Source organism: Salvelinus namaycush, chromosome 8 (assembly GCF_016432855.1).
Source record: "Salvelinus namaycush isolate Seneca chromosome 8, SaNama_1.0, whole genome shotgun sequence".
Lineage (NCBI taxonomy): Eukaryota > Metazoa > Chordata > Actinopteri > Salmoniformes > Salmonidae > Salvelinus > Salvelinus namaycush.
Window position 1 is genome coordinate 50,810,993 of NC_052314.1, and position 24,653 is coordinate 50,835,645.

The window sequence follows — 24,653 nt, forward strand, 5'->3', positions numbered from 1 at the left end:
TGTAAACTTCTGACCCACTGGAATTGTGATACAGTGAATGATAAGTGAAATAATCTGTCAATTGTTGGAAAAAAAAACAATTGTTGGAAAAATGTCTTGTGTCATGCACAAAGTAGATGTCCTAACGGACTTGCCAAACTATAGTTTTTTAACAAGAAATATGTGGAGTGGTTGAAAAGCAAGTTTTAATGACTCCAACCTAAGCGTATGTCAACTTCCGACTTCAACTGTACATTGCATTTCTAAATCCAAATGAGCGGTTTTTAGGGTGCTAAATATCCATTTTTACAATGAGTGTATTAGTCAACTGTATGTACGACAGTTGAATTCCTTTGTCTCTCCTTCTTCCGCTCTTTCCTTCCCCACCCCTTTTCATTGTGTACCAAGCCGTCATATCTGGTTAGTCCACTAGGGACTTTTCATTTCATCATGTTAGTAATCAGTGTACAATCTATCTTGTGTGTGTGTTTATGTATTTCTGTGTGATTATTTCATTAGTTAGTAAATAAATAATTAAGCCAATATGTGTAAGCTGATTCATCATGGAGACAAGGCTTCGTGTAGATATATAGGATATTACAACGTTCAGAATGAGACTGAAATAGGAGCAAATGATTGATGGATGACGGATAGTATATCGAGATATTCTGATATTTTTGAGTTAATTCTGGAAACGGTAATTCGTTAAATAAACTTTTCCCGTGGTGCCCCAGATTAATACTTAATTAGTTGTTATATGATTAATTTAATCACGTAATAATTGTGTGTCCCGTGTGGCTCAGTTGGTAGAGCATGGCGCTTGCAACGCCAGGGTTGTGGGTTCGATTCCCACGGGGGACCAGTACAACAAAAAAAAAGTATGAATGTATGTACTTGTAAGTCGCTCTGGATAAGAGCGTCTGCTAAATGACTTAAATGTAAATGATAATTGAACGTGGTATGTAATTATTCAATGAATAGCCGTCATCGCATTAATGTAAGTCACGTTACGACACAAGGTTGTACACTATATGAGGCTAGGGAAAGTACTGTAAGTATGTAGTGAATGTGATTGTTCTGTTGGTTTCAGGCAGGGTAGGCCATCTGAGTACTGTGTTTGTATTGAGTACCTGTCTATGCAAGTGATAGTGCTACCAAAGTGATTTCTCACAGACAATTCTCCGCTTCACTAGCTTTTAATGGCAGAATAGCGAATGAGAATTGACAATGGGCTCGAAATAAATCAGTTACAGACTTCATTCGCTACAAGTCTTATTTATGCTCAATGGCCTCTTTTTCTGCTCGTTGGCACATTTTTATCCACGAAATCTATGTGGACGATTCAAATTAACAGATTGATAATAACCCACAATGAATATTTTTGACAACCGTCGCACAATGATTTAGCCGCATCAACATTTTCCCACCAAAGTGGCAGGGATGGGAAAAAACTACAAAATGATTGTATTTTGAAATGTATTTAATTAAAATACATGTGTTTTGTATTTTCAAGTACAGAAATACATTTGCTTTTAGCCGGCCCGAAAATCAACAACATTCTCAGTAACAGTTACAGAAATGCTTTACTTGCTATGAATGTGATATGTTGCCTACTACCATACCCCATTCAAAGGCACTTAAATATGTTGTCTTACCCATTCACCCTTAATGGCACATATATACAATCCAGTTGTCTCAATGCTTAAAAATATTTTTTTAACCTGTCTCCTTCCCTTCGTCTACACTGATTGAAGTGGATTTAACAAGTGACATCCATAAGGGATCGTAGCTTTCACCTGGATTCACCTGGTTAGTGTTTTGCACACTCAGTGTAGATAGGAGTGTAGTTCAGCCTAGTGTAATACAAATGACAAAATAATCTGGAGTAATTGAAATACATATTTTAAATAAATGTTACAGAAATACTGCCCATCTCTGCGTACTGTAGTGGGTGTCATTGGGATGTAATTTCAGCCAGCGAGGGCCTTGTTGTAATGGCCTTGCTCACCTCACTCTGAAAGCTGTCGACTCTTCCTTTGTGGACCCACTAATCATGAGTGGGACAAGTGTAGCAGAGGGGGTGACAGTATGTGAGTGTTTGTGTGTGTGTGTGTGTGTGTGTGCAAGTGTAATCGAAGAACTAATCGAAACCTGAATCAGCATTACTTTAGAAAAACATCCCATAAAACAGAAATAGAGGGGACTCGCATTGATGTGACCATATGGACAATATGGACAATATGGATGGAGATTGGAATTGTGGGTAGCCACTGTGACCGCTCTGTCACACCCAGCCTAGCCCTGAGCTACTGTAGGGACAGTAAAATGACACTGTGTGTGTAGCAAAGGGTGTGTGTGTGTTTGTGGCAGGGACCATGAAGTGACACTCGGGGGACACTATTCAGCAGGCCGAACACGCAAACTAAGGCCAAATTGCTTCATGCTTCGGGCATGTTATTGTTTTCCTGCTTGAATGCATATTATGAGGACCAAATGGACAGGTTAGGAAATTGCAAATTGTGTCGGCAAATAACATATGCCATATGAGATCAGATTAATAACATTAGTTAATACATTAATACAATCATACGACTGTATGAATCTGTGAAGAACCCAGAGTTTCCTGCTTGATTGCGTATTATGAGGACATAATGGGCAGGTTAGGAAATCGTATTAGGAAATTGTGTTGGCAAACAACATAGGCCATATAATCAAAGGACTGTATGAATCTGTGAAGAGCCCCGAGTCCCACATTGGCATTTAATGTGGTGTCTGAAATAAGAAATAATGGAAAAGCTAATAATGATAAAATAGGATACACTTGACATGCCCACTGGGCACAGACATCAATTAAACGTCTATTCCACGTTGGTTCAAGGTCATTTATATGAAATCACATTGAAACAGCGTTGATTCAACTAGTGTGTGCCCAGTGAGTGCTGACTCTGAGCCACCATGTTGTTAGTTAGGCAAATATTGACTTTGCAACCTGATTGATAAAAATTACCCATTTCCTTTGCTTTTTTCTGAAAAGCAATTCCGTTGCTTTCAAGCCGGTGGCCAAAGTCTAAGAGTGCTTTCTCCAACTTCACTTAACCCATTCTATTTCTCTGTGCATCTGTGATCAGGAAGGTGTTTGACATATGATTCATGGTGGGAGCTAAAATAGCTCGCTGATGGCGACACCTCCCACCTCCTTCCGCCACCTCTCCACTGATTGGACAAGGTATCAGACTGAACCTCTGGGACACAGACACGTTGCACTGCTTGATAACACAAACCGCTCTGCACTCTCGTGCTGTCTGGCCCCCATTGAAAGGTTCAAGATATGAAACAGTCGTCCATTTAATTCTGCAGGGGGTTGGTTTGTGAGGGCATCACTTTATCTAGCCCTCTTTCTTTCTTTCTTTCTTTCTTTCTTTCTTTCTTTCTTTCTTTCTTTCTCTCTTTCTTTCTCTCTTTCTCTCTTTCTCTCTTTCTTTCTTTCTTTCTTTCTTTCTTTCTTTCTTTCTTTCTTTCTGTATTTCTTGTACTTGTGCTGTGACGCCCACAGCAGCGTTCGGGATCTTGTCCTCCACTTACCAATCTTTCAAGTTGTCTCTTTATAAAGTGAGCACTACAACTCTGAGAAGCTTCATACATACAACCCCTGGGGGAAAAAATACGCATGTACATTTCATTGTCGCCTTTCCTACGCCTTTTCCTTCCTGTTATATAACCTCATGCTGTAAAGAGGGATTCTAAATCTACAATGACAAGGGAACAGGGAAATTGAGGTGTGTTAGTTTTGGCCGTGACTGCTGAGGGACTTTGGGTTTTCACACTGGGATTATATGCACTTCTGTTTGGCTACCATTCCTCCTGATACCATCTGGCCTCCTCATACTTCAGTCATCCACCTTAACCTGGTGACCTCCACACACTCATGAGCGCACGGCAAGCACATGCTGTAGACACTAGAGGTCGACCGATTAATCGGAATGGCCGATTAATTAGGGCCGATTTCAAGTTTTCATAACAATCGGAAATCGGTATTTTTGTACACCGATTTGGCCAATTTTTCTTTATTTTTTTCTTTACACCTTTATTTAACTAGGCAAGTCAGTTAAGTACACGTTCTTATTTTCAATGACGGCCTAGGAACGGTGGGTTAACTGCCTTGTTCAGGGGCAGAGCGACAGATTTTTACCTTGTCAGCTCGGGGATTCAATCTTGCAACCTTACAGTTAACTAGTCCAACGCTCTAACCACCTGCCTCTCATTGCACTCCACGAGGAGCCTGCCTGTTACGCGAATGCAGTAAGAAGCCAAGGTAAGTTGCTAGCTAGCATTAAACGTATCTTATAAAAAACAATCAATCAATCATAATCACTAGTTAACACATGGTTGATGATATTACTAGTTTATCTAGCGTGTCCTGCGTTGCATATGATCGAAACGGTGCGCATTTGCGGAAAAAGGACTGTCGTTGCTCCAACATGTACCTAGCCATAAACATCAATGCCTTTCTTAAAATCAATACACAGAAGTATACATTTTTAAACCTGCATATTTAGCTAAAAGAAATCCAGGTTAGCAGGCAATATTAACCAGGTGAAATTGTGTCACTTCTCTTGCGTTCATTGCACGCAGAGTCAGGATATATGCGATAATAATAAACGTTTTGTTTTCGAAATGATAGTTTCCGGATTCGACCATATTAATGACCAAAGGCTCGTATTTCATTTCTGTGTGTTATTATGTTATAATTAAGTCTATGATTTGATATTTTATAGAGCAGTCTGACTGAGCGATGGTAGGCAGCAGCAGGCTAGTAAGCATTCATTCAAACAGCACTTTCGTGCATTTTGCCAGCAGCTCTTCACTGTGCTTCAAGCATTGCGCTGTTTATGACTTCAAGCCTATCAACTCCCGAGATTAGGCTGGTGTAACCGATGTGAAATGGCTAGATAGTTAGCGGGGTGCGCGCTAATAGCGTTTCAAATGTCACTCGCTCTGAGACTTGGAGTAGTTGTTCCCCTTGCTCTGCATGGGTAACACTGCTTCGAGGGTGGCTGTTGTCGATGTGTTCCTCGTTCGAGCCCAGGTTGGAGCGAGGAGAGGGACGGAAGCTATACTGTTACACTGGCAATACGGTATATGAAATACAAATGGTATAGAGAGAAATAGTCCTATAATTCCTATAATAAGCTATACTGTTACACTGGCAATACTAAAGTGCCTATAAGAACATCCAATAGTCAAAGGGTATATGGAATACAAATGTATAGAGCGAAATAGTCCTATAATTCCTATAATAACTACAACCTAAAACCTCTTACCTTGGAATATTGAAGTCTCATGTTAAAAGGAACCACCAGCTTTCATATGTTCTCATGTCCTGAGCAAGGAACTTAAACATTAGCTTTTTTACATGGCACATATTGCACTTTTACTTTCTTCTCCAACACTGTTTTTCATTATTTAAACCAAATTGAACATGTTTCATTATTTATTTGAGGCTAAATTGATTTTTATTGATGTATTATATTAAGTTAAAATAAGTGTTCATTCAGTATTGTTGTAATTGACATTATTACAAATAACTTTTAAAAAATCGGCCGATAAATCGGTATTGGCTTTTTTTGTTCCTCCAATAATCGGTATCGGTATCGGCGTTGAAAGATCATAATCGGTCGACCTCTAGTAGACACCCCCTACCACGTACTCTCATAAATCACGTGCCAGCGTCACACACACACATCTGTCATTACTACCTAACAGTTCATAGTCATATACTCAACCCTAATCACAAACCCCAGTTTGTTTGCAAGCTATAGTTGGTAATAAAGTGCTATCATTATTAATATCTACTTCAGACAAAGCAGAGCTTAGAGCACCGCCATCTGTGTCATGAACCAGATAGGTGCAGAGAAATGTGTTGTTTAACAGGGTCAGTCATAGTAGTATGATAGGTGCAGAGAAATGTGTTGTTTTACAGGGCCAGTCATAGTAGTATGATAGGTGCAGAGAAATGTGTTGTTTTACAGGGCCAGTCATAGTAGTATGATAGGTGCAGAGAAATGTGTTGTTTTACAGGGCCAGTCATAGTAGTATGATAGGTGCAGAGAAATGTGTTGTTTTACAGGGCCAGTCATAGTAGTATGATAGGTGCAGAGAAATGTGTTGTTTTACAGGGCCAGTCATAGTAGTATGATAGGTGCAGAGAAATGTGTTGTTTAACAGGGTCAGTCATAGTAGTATGATAGGTGCAGAGAAATGTGTTGTTTAACAGGGTCAGTCATAGTAGTACAGCACCCCTGGAGAAAATTAGGGTTAAGTGCCTTGCTCAAGGGCACATCAACAGATTTTTAACATTGTCTGCTCAGGTTTTCAAACCAGCAAGCTATTGGTTGCTGACCCAATGCTCTAACCGCTAGGCTACCTGCCACCCTAGACCGCTGTCTAGACCACTGAGACAGGTGACATATTCACCCAACACTCAGTCAAGCAGAGTATCTGTCATTCTGTGTGTGCTAGGAAGTCGGCGGGGGTGACGGTGTGTGTGAGAGTGTGAGTGTGTGACTGTGTGTGTGTTCAATACATGTGTGCGTTTCCAGTGACTCTCTCTGTTTGTGTGAGTGTGACTGTGTGTGTGTGTGTGTGTGTGTGTGTGTGTGTGTGTGTGTGTGTGTGTGTGTGTGTGTGTGTGTGTGTGTGTGTGTGTGTGTGTGTGTGTGTGTGTGTGTGTGTGTGTGTGTGTGTGTGTGTCTACCACACACTGAGCAGGCCATGGGGGGCAAAGCCACCACTGATTACCCTGGTAAATATACTGTATCGTCTGAGAGCCATAAGCAAGATGCTAGATAATTGTAACTTTGCATATGTCACTTTATCACTGTCACTGAACTAATTACTATGAAGAGGGCTTGACATTATCAGAGACGGAGATAGACAAAGAGAGATGAAACACAAACACGTAATTGAGATACAGTACTTAGGATGATAAGGATCAGGATGATTAAAGTAATCAGTGCTCTTAGTTTTCTCTAAGATATTAAACAAAAATTCCTCTGAACACATTTTTAGCCAAGATTGGCATTTTAAAATGCCCCTCTAATGTGTTGTTCCTATTGAGTTTGCAGTGGTCGACGCTGTCAAAGGTCTGTCAATGTCAGTCGAAACACAAAATGACCTAATTCCATACTGACTCTGATTTCAGAGAAACAGCTGTCCCTGCTTCTCAGAACCACCAGAGCTGCCCGACAGGACGTTACTGGAAAAAAGACTGACTACTGATTACTAAAGGGAAAGAAAATAAAAGTGTCATTATTTGACACTTGACAAATGTCATTATTTGACATGGGAGGTATACAAGAGACAGAAGGTTATATAGCAGGTTTTGGGAGTCATCTTTCACGTTGCAGGTTTCTCCGCTGCGCGGCATGGTAGCAGTGAATGGACGTCATTAAACACAGATGTTCTATACAAACGGCCATTGCGTATTAAATACACTCCTGACATAAGAAGCAGAGGCTGCATCCCTAATGGTACTACATTCCCTACATAGAGCACTACTTTTGACAAGAGCCTATGGGTGTAACGGGTGTCTAGTTCTTCCTCCTCCTCGGACGAGGAGAGGAGAGAAGGATCGGATGACCAAAACGCAGCGTATGTGGAATCCATATAGATTTATTTACAGACGAAAACGAAAACACGAAAAAACACTTGAATAAACTACAAAACAAATAAACGACGTAGACAGACCTGACTATGAGAACTTACAATAGACGAAGAACGCACGAACAGGAAACAGACTACATACATGAACGAACAAACCGAAACAGTCCCGTGTGGTGCACAGACACAGACACGGAAGACAATCACCCACAAACAAACAGTGTGAACAGCCAACCTATACATGGTTCTCAATCAGAGGAAAACGTCAAACACCTGTCCCTGATTGAGAACCATATAAGGCTAATTACAAGTGACCTAAACATAGAAACACAAAACATAGAATGCCCACCCCAACTCACGCCCTGACCAACTAAACACATACAAAAATAACATAAAACAGGTCAGGAACGTGACAATGGGCCTTGGTCAAAAGTAGTGCACTACATAGGGAAAAGGGTGCCATTTGGGATACAGACAGAAACTGTGTCCTGAGAGTGAGGTGAAGAATGATAAATCAAACTCCCGCAGATTTAATTCTAGTCTAGTCTCAGAACACCGTGATAAAACCCAATCTCATGATCAACAGGTGCTTGTCCAATTACAATTTTTCGTCCGGAAATCATAAAATAGCTCACATTTACTACAGCGCTTCATGCCCGATCCTCTTTTCTCAGACCAGCCGAAGTTTGGAACGGATAAGCATGTCTGCCAAGTTTTCAGCGATTCCCTGATTGTTGACATTAATTGAACTGCTTGGGTATGAGGCCTGAAACAACGTGTCGTATGATTGCTTGGGTTTGACTCGGGGGACTGCCGAAAACCATCATAAGCTGCCAGTGATGGACATTGCTGTTGCTTCCGCATATTGTGGAAACATGACTCTATAGAAACAATCTATACACTATTTTCATAGACGAGATGACGCTGATAGACATGGTCACTCTGTTTCTGACTCCTAAGCAACTTTGGTTACAAGCATTTCGCTACACCCGCAATAACATCTACTAAATATGTGTATGCGACCACTAACATTTGATTTGATTTCACATCGCCTTGCATGTCACTTAATCAGTGTCACTTGTGTCACTATTTCTTTTTTTTTTACTGAAACATCTCCATCTAAATTCATGCTCTCAGTCCACAATTGCAAATCAACAATCACTGGTGTGAATTAAAGGAGAAGTTATGCATTTCCAATCATCTTGGGACATTGGTTGCCATGGATTTCATCCTGATCACTCCTTTTTAGGTGGTGGCACACACACACAGACACACACAGACACACAGAGATAACATCTGGCCACAGAACTGATAGGGAGTTAGACAAAGGAAACGTGATTGCAGGTCACAACATCAATTCGCTTCATGTGCCCTGTCCTCCTTTCCAAGCCATTTCAACAGAATATAACGCAGATCATTTACAGAGGAATCACATAGGCTTGAATTAGAGCCCCTCTGTCCAGCTATACATTCTCTGCTGGATGTTAGAGAGAAGGGTGACATAAATGAATTGGATTATACCACTTTGCAGATTATACCACTTTTGTTGGGGTGGGGAAGCTACGGAGATGATAAGGGTTTGGTGTGTATGTAAGAGTGGAGATGGCTGCTATACTGGCACACACATCTGCTGCATGTACATCCACTACACAGACAAGATAAGAAAGCTTTATCAGAACACAACTTCGTACTTCACCATCAAGGACAGGGGGACATCTCCAGTAAGCCCTGCAACGTTAAATAATGTCATCTGAGCGGAAGGGAATGCTTTACTGAAGACGGTTCCCACAAGCTTTGACTTGACCTTCGAACCCTCACTGTGTCCCAGAGGCATCCTGTACGAGTGGGAGGGTGCGAACGATAGGTTGCACAGTCCTCACACACTTCAGAGCAAATATACAGTGAAGGTAAACAGTTAGGCTTTCGCTGCCTGCTTGCCTGGAACATCAGCCCAAGATGAAACACTTCAATAAGTAGAGGAGTGAGGCGATTCTGTCCCTTGAGGGAGAACGAGTAATGGGAGAAGAGGAGAGGACTGTAAAAAAGAAAGCCTTTGGTTTTGATCAGTGGCTCTTTGAAGACATGGACAGAGATGTGAGAACGAGCAGACAGAAGGGACAGTCTCACCTCGTTCTACCAGAGTGAATTAAAACCTGTTTGGTCGTCGATAGAGAGGAACACATGAGTGAATAAAGAAAGTGAGGTGACTGAAGCAACTCTGGCGCTGGTTACCCTGCACAACGATTCTGTTTACATAAGAGGCTTGAAGTTTTAGAGTTAAAAGCACGTAATTGACAAGGTGCAAGCAGAGATCCACCAACACGTCGAGTCTTAAACCATTTTCTTCCCCCGAAAACAAGAACTTTAAAAGCCGGAAGCCTAAAGCTGTTCACTCATTAGCCAGTGAATGCAGTGTTGGCAGCCTAGGCTGCTTAAAAAAATGAAAGCCAATCTCTTTCACACTGGCAGAAATCGTTCCACAGCAAATCGCATGTTGTTGTTCTGTCCATTAGCTGTGTAAAAAACATGACACGTCTTCATTTTGACAAATTCTGCTCTACATCTAAACACCTGTTACTTTTCCTGTTGCAAAGTGCGCAACATGACGCCTATCCAATCAACTTCGGTAACTTGGTTTCCAGGAATAAGTTGGAAAGATTCTTCTTGCCCCTGCATGGTCTCAACAAAACATTGTTTACAAAGAGAAACTGAATTTAAATATGGTTTCTTGCTGTAACACAGCAACTCTTTCATAGTATCCCAAACAAAACCGTTTTGGTTTGAATGTTCCAATGATAACTGTTTTGATTGAATAGGCCCCAAATGACCAAACATTTCAAATGTGTATGTCCCAGTTCATAATTTATTGCCCCTATATTTTTCTCCAAAAACTGTTTAGCTAAACCTTCACCTCCACTCATAAATATTCATTTTTGACGCCACCCTATCCGCTCTCTTCCTCCCACCTCCTGTCCACCCGCGACTAGACGCAGCTAATTCGACTTTTCTCGCCACCAAAATAATTTGTATAACGAAACATCATTGTCCGCCTTTTAAGTGCACCGCTTCATCACTTTACAGTTATATAGGGGCTCTTATGACGTGGGCCTCGGGATATATAGATATCCTGGATATTCACACTTTAGGTTTGACCAAAGACCAACTACCCTGGAGCAACAGCTGTGGCTGGCTGACTTTTATTTCGCCACCATCTATTTTTCATCACCGTTTTCATATCTCTCCTCCCCACAGGTGCCATTCGCTTACACCGACCCCCAGCTGATCAGCCAAAAACTCCACAATCTATTCAAGATCATAAGGAACTGTCGCACACTGAGACTGATGTCAGAGACATCAAAGCTTTTGTATTTATCTGCTTTGATGAGGAAGGTCATCATCTGATCCGTGAAAGGGGTGCGAGCATATAAAGGGTTGATTTGATAACGGGCACTGGCCAAGTGTTGTTTCTCTTCACTTTTAGACAAGGATTTAACACATCGATCACTTTTAGACAAGGATTTAACACATCGATCACTTTTAGACAGGGATTTAACACATCGATCACTTTTAGACAGGGATTTAACACATCATTCACTTTTAGACAGGGATTTAACACATCAATCACTTTTAGACAGGGATTTAACACATCAATCCCTTTTAGACAGGGATTTAACACATCAATCACTTTTAGACAGGGATTTAACACATCACTCACTTTTAGACAGGGATTTAACACATCACTCACTTTTAGACAGGGATTTAACACATCAATCACTTTTAGACAGGGATTTAACACATCAATCACTTTTGCATTCTGAAGACATACAGTACATTTTACATTACGTTAACCTGTTTGGCGTGCAAGCCCGACGTCGGTACACTTATGACAACAGCCAGCTCAAAGTGCAGGGCGCGAAATTCAAAAGATATTTTTTTTTAATATTTAACTTTCACACATTAACAAGTCCAAGACACCAGATGAAAGGTACACATCTTGTGAATCAAGCCAACATGTCCGATTTTTAAAATGTTTTACAGGGAAGACACAATATGTAAATCTATTAGCTAACCACGTTAGCAAAAGACACCACTATTCTAACTCCATCAGTTTTTTACTCCATCAGTAGCTATCACAAATTCGACCAAATAAAGATATAAATAGCCACTAACCAAGAAACAACTTCATCAGATGACAGTCTGATAACATATTTATTGTATAGCATATGTTTTGTTCGAAAAATTTGCATATTTCAGGTATAAATCATAGTTTACATTTCAGCTACAATCAGAAATTGCACCGAAAGCAGCCATAATATTTACAGACACCAACGTCAAATACCTAATTACTCATCATAAAACATTTCTGAAAAATACATAGTGTACAGCAATTGAAAGACAGGCATCTTGTGATTCCAGACAATATTTCCGATTTATTAAATGTTTTACAGCGAAAACAAAATGTAGCGTTATATTAGCGTAGCCACAATAGCCAGAAACACTTGGGCGCCCACGACCAGTTCACATGCACGACAGATATTAGAAATAGCATCATAAAATGTTTCTTACTTTTGGTGATCTTCCGTCAGAATGTTGGACAAGGTGTCCTTTGTCCAGAACAGTCGTTGTTTTGATCTGGAACGGCAAATATCCCTCTTCATTTAGCATGGGCACTTGCCAAGTGGCACGGATCACTCCAACGTCAACAAAGTCAGAGAACGGAACACGGCAAAACTCCCGGAAAAATTTCAATAATCTGATTAAACTATATTGAAAAAACATACGGTACGATGATATGGTCACATGTATCAAATAAAATCTAAGACGGAGATGTTAGTCGTCCATAACGAGAGCAAAACAGAAGGCAAATTCATGTCCTCTTTCGCGCGCTCCAGAAACAGGAAATGGACGGTCACGTCAAACAAAGAGCTTTAATTCCACCTCAGACCAAGATAAACACGAAATTTTTTCTCTCACCGCCTCTTGACAACCAGGGGAAGGTGTATGAAGTGTATGTAGACTCTTACGTATCACGCCCATGTATAGGCATGAAGTTGAACAGAGCATCGATTTCTGACATTCCACTTCCTGGTCAGGAAATGTGCTGCAGAATGACTTCTGTTTCACTCAGAAAAATAATTCAAACGGTTTTAGAAACTAGAGAGTGTTTTCTATCCAATAGTAATAATAATATGCATATTGTACGAGCAAGAATTGAGTACGAGGCCGTTTGAAATGGGCACGATTTAACTGGCTACTCAATACTGCCCCTTGCAGCCATAACAGGTTTTAAGATAACATGTCACAAAGTATCAAAAGGAGGACTGACATGACTGAAGGAGGCTGCATGTACATGAACATGTCACATACATATGTATATGTTCCAATGACGCGTATGTGTGCGACCATATAAGCAGAACACAGAATACAAAATCAATACCTATAGCTTAGAATAACGTGACATAGTTGAAGTGAGTTTATTATCTCTGAGTTGTGGTCCAAGAAAATATTTTTAGAAGCACTTGGGACATTCTCAGACACCCATCTAGTGTAATGAAGCATTTCATGATTGGAGATAAAAAAGTTGGCCAGCAAACAAGACTGACACTTTATCAAAAGTGGTCCGCATCCTAAATGGCACCTCATTCCCTATATACTGCACTACTTTCGACCAGGGCCCACACAATGTAGGCGATAAGGTGCTACTTGAGACGCAGACATTCTGTAAAGGAACCCGGTGATGGTACATCTTCCAGCTGCTCACTCTTTTGTGGATCATTTTTTATTTATTCAACACTCCTGGATTTAAATCAGACTTTTAATCAGAAGCTGCAAGGGCAGGTCCAGAGGATCCCTCTCAGGGACTCAACCCATCTGTCTGTCAAGAGAAGAGGCAGAGGGCCACTTCATCAGTGCGGGAGCTGGGCTGCATGGTATCTTACACACACACACACACACACACACACACACACACACACACACACACACACACACACACACACACACACACACACACACACACACACACACACACACACACACACACACACACACACACACACACCAACAGATACACATGCACACACACACCACCTCACACACACACGTGCGCACTCCCACCCACCCACACACACACTCAATCAATCCTGAATGCTATCTAAGGGGCACTCGACAGCTTAATAAGTAAAACCCCAAGTCACGCCTGTCTCCTATATCCTCTCTTTTATCTCAGCCCGTTCTGGGTGGAGCGAGGCAAAGGCCGTACCCAAAAATAGCCCCGGCCTTTGACATGAATATTAGCTATATATCAGAGTCAGTGTGTGTTTAATTTCTTGGCTTGGGGTGGAGGGGGGGTTCAAATTGCCATACATGGGCTGAGGGGCTTTGTACCATCTAGATCTAGTAATTATATTTCTATGTGTGTGGGCCTATCTGACGCTGTGTTAATTTCTCCATGGTGGAGCGCCCATTATTCAATCTCTGTCGTCTGGGCCAGAGGGAGTCCGTAGGGGGCAGGAGAGGGGAGGTGAAGCCGTGGTGGTGCCTCTGGTTTCAGCAGCCTTTACCTTTCAGCCCCCCCCCCCCCCCCCCCCCCCCCCATTGAGACACAAGAACACACACATACCACCAAGGATGCACACAAGCACACACACACACTAGGGTGTCCAATCAAAATGGGTATTTTGACAAATGTGTAAAATAATTGTGCAGATAAAAATTATTGCAGTTTTTACCCTTGTTATTGTAGTTTTTACCCTTGTAGGATGGTCAGAATTATGGTGACTAAATCAATGGAGGCCAGAGAATGAAAGTGGTCAAAAAGCAGGAAAATTGCGCAACGTCAACAAGGCTGGATTCTGTGCAAGAATTAAGGCTACTAACTACCTGGCAGGCTCACTTTTCCGATGTACTCGTCATCTTTATTCTTTAATCCACAGGACATAAAACAATACAGAGGTAAGATGGATATCGATTTTGAGACATGACATGTAGTCATTTCAAATTGTAGTATACACTTTTCATATTAATTTGAAATTCCTGTTCTTTTTCCAAGATTTCACACAAAAACAAAAGCATCTCTGTGAAATGTCAACGGAGTACTGAGCGTTTACCAAGCGTTGCATTTTCAAATCCATTCACGTTTAATTCAGCTTGTGTCATGTTAATGTAGCTTTTTGCCAACAATCACCACAAAATGTAAAATCCCCAAAAGTTGTTACGAGAGACCTGCACCGATATGTCAACAGAGCTAGGTGATTATTATTGGATGTATTAGTTTACGAAATCAAACTTTTAGGATGTAATGTTAAAATGTTTGTGAAAGACCTCAATGAACGATTCAGAACATGACGAATCATATTTGCCTTAGTAAAATGTATTTTATAACATAAGGAAGTGAACTTTCAACACCAAAGTGCATTTTCACCCACTCTGGGTAGAGTGGGTGTACACCCTACACACACGCCCAATCACAGCCCACCTCTTCCAACCTCTCAGTGCTACTTAACAGGTAGTCTGTGTGTGTAATCGGCCTTTTCTCACTCTCTCACCCTCATTTACATTCACAGGAGTTACATTCATAATGCATGACTGCATGGTGGAAGGGAAAAAAGGAAAAACTTCCATTGGATTCAGTTGAAATGTATCATTCATGACGCATGACTGCATGGTGGATGGGAAAAAAGGAAAAACTTCCATTGGATTCAGTTGAAATGTATCATTCATGACGCATGACTGCATGATGACACATTTCAATGGATTCCAATAAGAGGTTTACTTCCTTTTTCTTTAACCATGTGTGTTTAATATGTCCATTGGAATGCACGGACAAAGTAGAAGTGAGTGATGATAAAAGAAAAGCTGTTAATGAGGGGTTCCTGGGTCAGGTCGAAAGACGGAGAAGTTGAGATGGCCAATATACAACAAAAGCCAAGCAAAACAAAACACAATTGAAATAGTGTACATGAATGATGGCGTGAATGAGGAATTTCGGATAGTCACAAGAGGTTAAAATGTTACGTCAAAATGTAGATTTCTGCTTTAATAGACATACCCAAAAGTCATTATTTTTAATGAGATGGCCATAAATAATAAATTGTAATGCTGCATAGCTCTCCTTTCTGGTAAACATCAGTTATAAATTGCTGAGGTGTACTCACTTTTGAGGACACAAGCTCAAGTACATAGTACAAATATTATGAAAATATAAAAATGCTTATGATTTTTTTCCTACTTAACAAAATAGGACTTGAAATGACTGAAATGTTTTCTAAATATAGTAAAAATCGAATTCCAAATGACTTACTATAAGATTTCACCTTTTGTATAACTGTGACATAAATATGATCATGTTTAGTGACAGTACAAATTTGGCTCCATGATATAACTGACAGATAATTTTCCTCTGAGCGACGCAGAGACACAATTCGAGTGTCTGCAGAATCGTTACAACTGAATCGTTGTTCAGTTTTACACACACACACACACAGTGATTTCATCCCTCTGTGACCAAGAGAAAGTGGCTTTGTCAGGAAGAGTGGGGTGTGGCCGAATACACAATCTGCAATGAGTAAACACACAACAAAAGCATTCAAGTTTCAGTTGCTTTTACTTGAACTGTTTGTGTCTCTGGTGCTCTAGTCCACACGCCATTAAGACGAGAGGTTGTTTAAGACCGCGGCACCTGTAGTCTCTTGCGGCAGCATGGCCTCGCTAGCAGAGTCTGTGGCAAGAGTGCGAAACACAGTGGGAGAGTAGGCACGCTGTGTCTTCCAAACTGTTTCACTTGAGTGAGGTCCAGCCTGCACTCCTGTGCCAGTCCGTTGATTAGGGAATGCCTTGCAGGTGTGCTGATTAGTAATCCTGCACAGCTGTGTTGGGTGAGCAGAGCTGTGGCGCTGCCTTTGGTTGGCCTGGTGCTGAAGGTAATGCAGCCTTCCACAATGCTGACCTGAGTGCCGCTGTCCGCTGTGCTGCAGCCAGTGCCGCTGTCCATGGTGCTGAAGTGAACGCACCTGTCTCCTGTACTGAGGTGGGTGGCTCTGTCCGTGGTGCTGCACTGGGAGATCTTCAGTCACGACTTAGTCTATGCCTCTCATGGTGCCACATGGTGTTTAAATTCTACTTAAATTCTACTAAATTCATGTCGAGAGTTCTAAATCTGGTTGAGAATATCACAGCTGGATGAAACCACGATTGTTGACATATCTTTACTGTCCCCTTAATATGCCATTTCCCAGGGGGAGAGGAAATCGATTCTTTGTCAAATTAGATGCTGATTCTGAAATAGATACTGAAATAGATGGAGATTCTCAAATAGAAACTGAAATGGGTACTGAAATAAGTAAAGATTCTGAAAGAGATACTGAAATGGATACCGGAATAGATACCGAAATAGATAACACATTGATTGATTGATAGGGAAATAAAGATGCAGTGGTTGTGTTTAGACAGGCAGACCAATTCTTTTTTCACTAATTGGTCTTCAGACCAATCAGATCAGCCCTAAAAAAATCTGATGTGAAAAGATCTGATGTGATTGGTCAAAAGAACAATTACTGGAAAAAGATCAGAATTGGGCTGCCTGTGTAACAATGGTGGAAAAAGTACCCAATTGTCATACTTGAGTAAAAGTACAGAAACCTTAATAGAAAGTTACTCAAGTAAAAGTAAAAGTCACCCACTAAAATACTACTTCAGTAAAAGTCTTGGGTTCTAAACATACTTACGTTTCAAAAGTATCAAATTCCTTCTACTAAGCAAAGCAGGGGGCACCATATTCTTGTTTTTAAAATGAATGGATAGCCAGGGGCACACTCCAGCACTCAGACATTATTTACAAATAAGGCATTTGTGTTTAGTGAGTCCGCCAGAACATAGGCAGAAGGGATGACCATATGTTGTGCATGAATTGGACCATTTTCCTGTCCTGCTAAGCATTCAAAATGTAACGAGTACTTTTTGGTGTCAGGGAAAATTAAAGGAGTAAAAAGTGCATTATTTTATTTTGGAATGTGGTGAAGGAAATGTAAATGTTGTCAAAAATATAAAAAGTAAAGTAAAGTCCAGATACACAAAAAAAATACTTAAGTAGTACTTTAAAGTATTTTTACTTTAGTACTTTACACCACTGCTGTGTAAACACAGCCACTGAGTACAACCCAGAGGATAACATGTTAAGTGGTTTCGCATGTTTCCGATGTGGTACTGTGGTACAGTAAAGATACTGAAAAAGATGTTGACTCTGAAATAAACACTGAACTATAAACTGAAATAGCCCAGATACTCATTGAGAGTTGTAAGGAACAGTGACCTGACGCATTGCAGTTCTCTGGATTTTTTTTGTACCAAAAGGTAATAACTTTCCGCAGTTTGACAGATCATTGTATATTTATGAATGCTGTGGATCTTATATCCACAGGTGGCCTGCAGGCCTAGCTGACATCTCTCAACTAGAATGCCCAGTCATCTGTGTGACACATTCTCAATAACAGGCCAACCGTTATCTTTACCTCCGTCTCTCCTCCTCTGATTCTTCCCTCTTCCTCTTTCTGATGATGCTATCTGACTGTCACTCTCGTTCCCTCTCGTTTTCCCTCATTTTACCCATTTCCACCAACTTCACTCTCTCTCCTGCTCTTAATCCCACCCATTCTCCAACTCTCTCAATTTAACTGCCAGTGTGTGTGTGTGTGTGTGTGTGTGTGTGTGCCGTAGTTTTGGCAGTGCCGTTCCATAGACAGTGTCAAAGCTCCTTGTGTTCCTCTGTATCGATGCTAATTGCTAAAAAGACACATTTAAACCGGGTGGGCCAAGGGCTAAGGCATTCTGCTAATAGAACCAGCTTTAGCCGCCAGGAACACTGGCTTGGAACCCAGAACTCAAAGTGTGGAATGCATACATACAGGGACGGGAAACAGGAAATGTTCATTATGGTGAACTACTTTTGACCAAGGCCCATAGGGCTCTTTGGAAAAGTATTGCATTGTAGTGAATATGATGCCATTTGGCACGTAAGAAAAGTGATTTATATCCCATGTTATCAGTGTCCTTGTGTTTTATGTACAGTCTCACGAGGCGTTTATAGGTTATATTCTTCAAGAATCAATGGGTAGGCTATATATCATTACATAAAATGACAAGAAAAAAATGCAGATTTCACATTTAATTGACAGCTTTTTCAAAGGTGTTTGCTGAATGGATCGAAAATCGAGTTATGTCATCTGACCAATGCACATGTTCCAATCCAAGTGCCAATGCCGCTTAGCCCACTACAGGCGTTTACATTTGCTGGATGACATGAAAATAGAGCTCTTTGGCCACGCACACCAGTGGTGGGTTTGGCATCTAAACCCGAATGCATGAGCAGAAAAGAACCACAAACCTACAGTGAAATAGTATGGTGGTGGATCTTTAATGTCCACTGGTCCTGGGGCACTTGTTAAGGTCAACAGCATCATGAACTTTACCCAGTACCAGCACATTTGAGCAAAAAACCTGGTTGACAGGAGGATGAGACTAGGCCGCAAGTGGATCTTCCAGCAAGACAATAACCGGAAGCATATATCATAGTCCACAAAAAAATTGTTAATTGACCTTTTCGCTAATTTTATACATTCATTTTTGCTCATATTTATCAAGGACGTCAGTAATTTCGGACCCCACTGTAGTTAAGACATTTTTTTATGAGGAGCTGTGTAAAATAATGAGAATCAGTGCTACAACGTAAAGTATATTCTACATTCTACGGGAAAAACAAGAGGACTGGATGTAGTTGAGAATGTTTAACGTCGGCGTTGTTCTTCCTGGTCTTCAGGAAGGCCTCAGAGGCGAAATGTTAACATTAAACAATCTCTACTATGTCCCCTCTTCTTGTTTTTCCGCTAATTAGTATATGACCTGTTAAGCATGACTCAACGTAGAGAAATACAGCGTTATGATGAAAGAACAACACAACGGGGTAAAATCAGGATAGAACAAAACTGTCCTTAACAACTTAGAGTCTAGTTACACCAACTTTGCAGGTAAAGGACGTTGTGGTAGGTGTAAGGACCGACACTGGAGTAGAGAAGCAGGTACGGGGAGTCAAACATTTAATCGGAACAGACATGGAACAAGACAGGAACAGCGTCAGCACACGGGTATATGACAATCAATGCTGAAGTGGGGAACAGAGCGGGGGGACAGACAGATATAGGGGAGGTAATGACAGAGATGATTGAATCCAGGTGAGTCCAATAATCGCTGATGCGCGTGACGGGGGGGAAGGCAGGTGTGCGTAATGATGGTGGCAGGAGTGAGTCATTCCTGGGAGCCTGGCGCCCTCGAGCGCCAGGGGGGAAGAGCGGGAGCAGGCGTGACAGGTAGGTATGACCGTGGAAGGAAGATAGGGTGTTCTTGGCTCTTACATCCCTCTATTATTAAGCCTTTCCGTGGTATATTTATCATAATGGTGCATTATTTCTTGGTCTCTGATTCATACTACTGGCAGCCCCCTCTTGTGCTCGGTGGGCCTGCTTTATCAAATGAGCTGGAATAATTATGGTTGTGAAAATAATAGCATTTCGGATTACAGTTTAGATCCAGGTAGAGACGAGAGCCAGAGTACAAACATACGGACAACCTCCATTAGCTCACGAGTCACGACTATCTGCCTACAGCGCCACAGGTGCCAATTCTAAAGTAAACTTTTTAGAGTTGTGGAATTGGACCATTGTAGTATAAGGCAGGTAACTTTGGTCTAAGTTAAAAACAGGTTGGCACACGGACAATATGGGCCGATATCCTTCTTGTTTCCCAAATTACACCCTATTCCCCATAGGGCAATCCCAGGTAACAACAAACATTCCCACAACTTTAGAGAATGTTCCCGAAAGAGTCTCATTAGGTCATTAGCTCATGTTTTCATAGGAATGTTGCTGTGTTGTGCAAGGAATGTTTCCAAGGGACCATTACCTTAATGTCAAATAGAACTGGTTACCATGTTCTCAGAACTTAAGATACAGATGTTGTTGACACGTTTCAAAGGAACGTCGCAAGAACATTCATGTGCCCAGTATTCTGTGTGTTGGGAGAATATTCCATCAACGTACCACCAAATATACACAGACATGGTTGCCATGTTCTCAGAATATAACACGTTAATGTTCTAGACACGTTTCATAAGGAACGTTGCAAGAATATTCATGTATATAAAAAAAAAATCACTTTACTGTTGCCGAGCCAATCAAGGCCCTGATTAGTGAGCCACTGATCGATTCAAAACCTTTTGTTTGTTGGAAAGGTTATGAATACACACACAGTGCTTTTAACTAACATACTCACCACTCACGATTACATTGTGAAATTATAGAGTAACTGTTATTCAACATGTCCTCACCTGGAATTTGAACTCACAACCTGTTGGTTCACAGAATCCCTATCTTCCTGTTACGACAACATGTCCATGTCAGGTATCATTAAATCTGATTGCTCTCTCATTATTGATTTTATTTACTTATTTCAGCAACTGAAGGGCATTCTGTATAGTTGTCTAATGTTGGTGGGGCATGTTAACCCATTTGAACCCATTTTAACACTCTTGAGTCAATCAATCAATCAAACATTTTATTGAGTGCACTTTTAACAGATCTGACATTTACTTAAAAGTGCATTAACTCTATTGCTTATGCCTATCAAGTTTTTTCTGCCTCTAACTATACTGGCAAAAGCACATGACCTAGAGATATCCCTTACTAGCACGGTGGTTAGGGTGTTTGTCAATGTGATTGGTGGCCTGGGTTTGAGACCCACTAGGGTCTTAGCATTATATGTTGATGGGGTTATTGCCTTTTGAATTGTATTCATCGATTGTTTATTTGGAAATTGTGTTAGAACTCTTGGAAATATTATTTATGCTGCTTGATCATTATCATAATGTGTATAGATTTCTCCTCTTTCACACATGTCTTTGATCGCGACCTCCAGATGCTTTTTCAGGTTTGATGTGCCGTTTCTGGATGAAGAGATCAATGCTGCCTTTGCAGATGATTTAATTTGATTAAAATGCTGCTCTCTTCTCCTCAACTAACTCAAAAATAATGGGAGCATTTCCACAAGGAAAAGGCAGGTTAGCATTTTTCGTGATGACGCTTTACAATAGCCTATTGGAAACAAGTTAGCCTACAGAATGATATCTGTCAGCATGAGACAAGGCTTTATAAAATATATGTAACGTTCGTCGTTAGGAGAAAGAGAGGAGGACCAAGATGCAGCGTGGTGAGTATTCATATTCCTTTTAATGAAAACCGAATACTCGAACAAAACATCAAAATAACGATAAACGAGAATAACACAAAACGAAACAGTCCTGTCTGGTGACATACACAAAGACACAGGAAACAGGAACAATCACAAAACAGGCTACCTAAATATGGCTCCCAATCAGAGACAACGACTGACACCTGCCTCTGATTGGGAACCATAACAGGCCAAACACATAGAAACAGACAAACTAGACATACAACATAGAATGCCCACTCACATCACACCCTGACCAAACAAAACATAGAAACATACAAAAGCAAACTATGTTCAGGGCGTGACAATATATAACATATATATAACAATATATAACAAGTAATATTTGGGTTAATTGCAAAAGTTACTTTAATATTAATAATATTACAATAATAATATTACAATATTTGAAGACAGTCTCTCGTTATATTACTTCATTACTCATAAAAGTTATACATTTCTGTAAGTAATAGATTACCCCCAACACTGGTCCCAAGTGATTCTGTTGCAATGTGTCTATTTTCCCACATTAAAACTTTGAAATGAAACTATCTGTTGTGTATTGTTTAGGTATAACGTGCATCATCATTGCTTAATTTTTTTTTAGGACAAATGTGAGAAAGTACAGACATGCTACTGTAAATATACACAATTCTGATATTCTGAGAGACACATCTGTGTTCTACATTGCTATATGTGTTGTAGGTTTCAGAAATACAATAGAGAGTTCTCTTTGAGATGCTCAGCTGTCTACAATTCTAGCGATTCCCATCGTTCAATGAGAAACTCATTTGAATTAGATCAGATAGGTTTGTTGCAACTGTTGCCAAATAATGCCATTAACATATGTTGCTAAGAATGCAAGAGTAGAGTGACTCCCCTAGAGGGTCTTGAACCCAGACCACCAACGACGAGCACCCTACCCACTCTCCCAATAAGGGATATCTCCAGGAGATGTGCTTATTGGGCCAGTACAGTTAGGCCCTGTTCACAAGAAACCCTAAACCCTCCCCCTAGGCACTTGTGTATAACTGAAAATACTTGAAAAGTGTAAGGAATAGGGTGACTGTCACGCCCTGACCGTAGAGAGCTTTTTATGTCTCTATTTTAGTTTGGTCGGGCTGTGATTTGGGTGGGCATTCTATGTTCATTTTCTATGTTTTGTATTTCTTTGTATTTGGCCGGGTGTGGTTCTCAATCAGAGGCAGCTGTCTATCGTTGTCTCTGATTGAGAAACATACTTAGGTAGCTTTTTCCCACATGGTTTTTGTGGGTAGTTCATTTCTGTTTAGTGTTTTCACCTCACAGGACTGTTTCGGTTATTCTCTTGTTTATTTTTGTTCTAGTGTTCAGTTTTAATAAAACAAGCATGAACACTTACCACGCTGCGCTTTGGTCCGATGATTCCTCTTCATCCGACGACGAATAACGTTACAGTGAATGCCTTTTGAATTAAACTTCAGCTCTGTTAAAAGTAAACTCAAGAAAAACGTGTATTGATCATGATTCCTACCAACACTAGACAACTACACAGAAACCCCTTAAATTGTTCAAATAAGTAAATAAAATCAATGATGAGAGAATAGTCAAATTGACTGATAACTGACACTGAAGTTGTGGTGTAGCAGGAAGGTCTGAATGCCATGAACCAGGAAGTTGTGAGTTTAAATCCCAAGTGAAAACATATGGAATAATAATTACTCTAGACATGAACATGCAGCACACTGTCTGTGAGTATCCCATATCAAGAGACAAAAATAGCTTTGGATGGATCAGTAGTTCACCAATCAGGGCCTTGATGGCAACAGTAACGAGGTGTAAAGAAAGAGAACGTTTCTTTGGGACCATCAGACAACTGACACACTGCAACGTTCTCATGAAACGTGTCTACAACATTAATATCGTACATTCTGAGAACATGGCACCCATGTTTGTTGGGACGTTGAAAGAATATTCTCCTAACCCTCAGAAAATTGCACTTTAAGTTTCTTCACATTAAGTCCTATGAAACAGAACATTAATATGTTATATTCTGAGAACATGGAAACCATGTTCTGTGTAGTATGTTTGATGTGACGTTGTTGGAATATTCTTCTAACCCTCAGAAAACTGAACACAGGAATGTTTTTGCTATGTTCCCATGAAACGTTTCTAGAACATGAATATATTATGTTCTGAGAACATGGCAACCATGTTCTGTGCAAGTTTGTTGGAACGTTGATAGAATATTCAAAAAAACCTTGAGAAAACTGTGCACAAATGTTCTTGCAAGGTCCCATAAAACGAGTTTAGAACATTATTGTTGTATATACTGAGAACATTGTAACCACGTTCTCGATAGGCTCTGCTTGACATTAAAGCAATGTTCGCCTAACTGTATTACCAAACTATGCTAAAAAGGTTTTCAGAACGTTTTTACTAACTTAGTCAGAATGTTGCCCTAACTAATGGAAAACTGGACACTCAAACATTAGGGAAACATTACGGGTAGATTACAAAAATGTCCTCTCCCCCTAGAATTCTTAGCAGGCGTAGGGTGGCAGGTAGCCTAGCAGTTACAGTAAGACCATTGGGGCATTAACCAAAAAGTTGCTGGTTCTAATCCCCAAATGCTGACAAGTTGAGCAAGGCACTTAACCATAATTGTTTGTGTAAGTCACTATGGTTAAGAGTGTTTGCTAAATTACTCAAATGGGCTCTAATGTAGAGAATAGGGTGCTATTTGGGACACAGACAGGGTA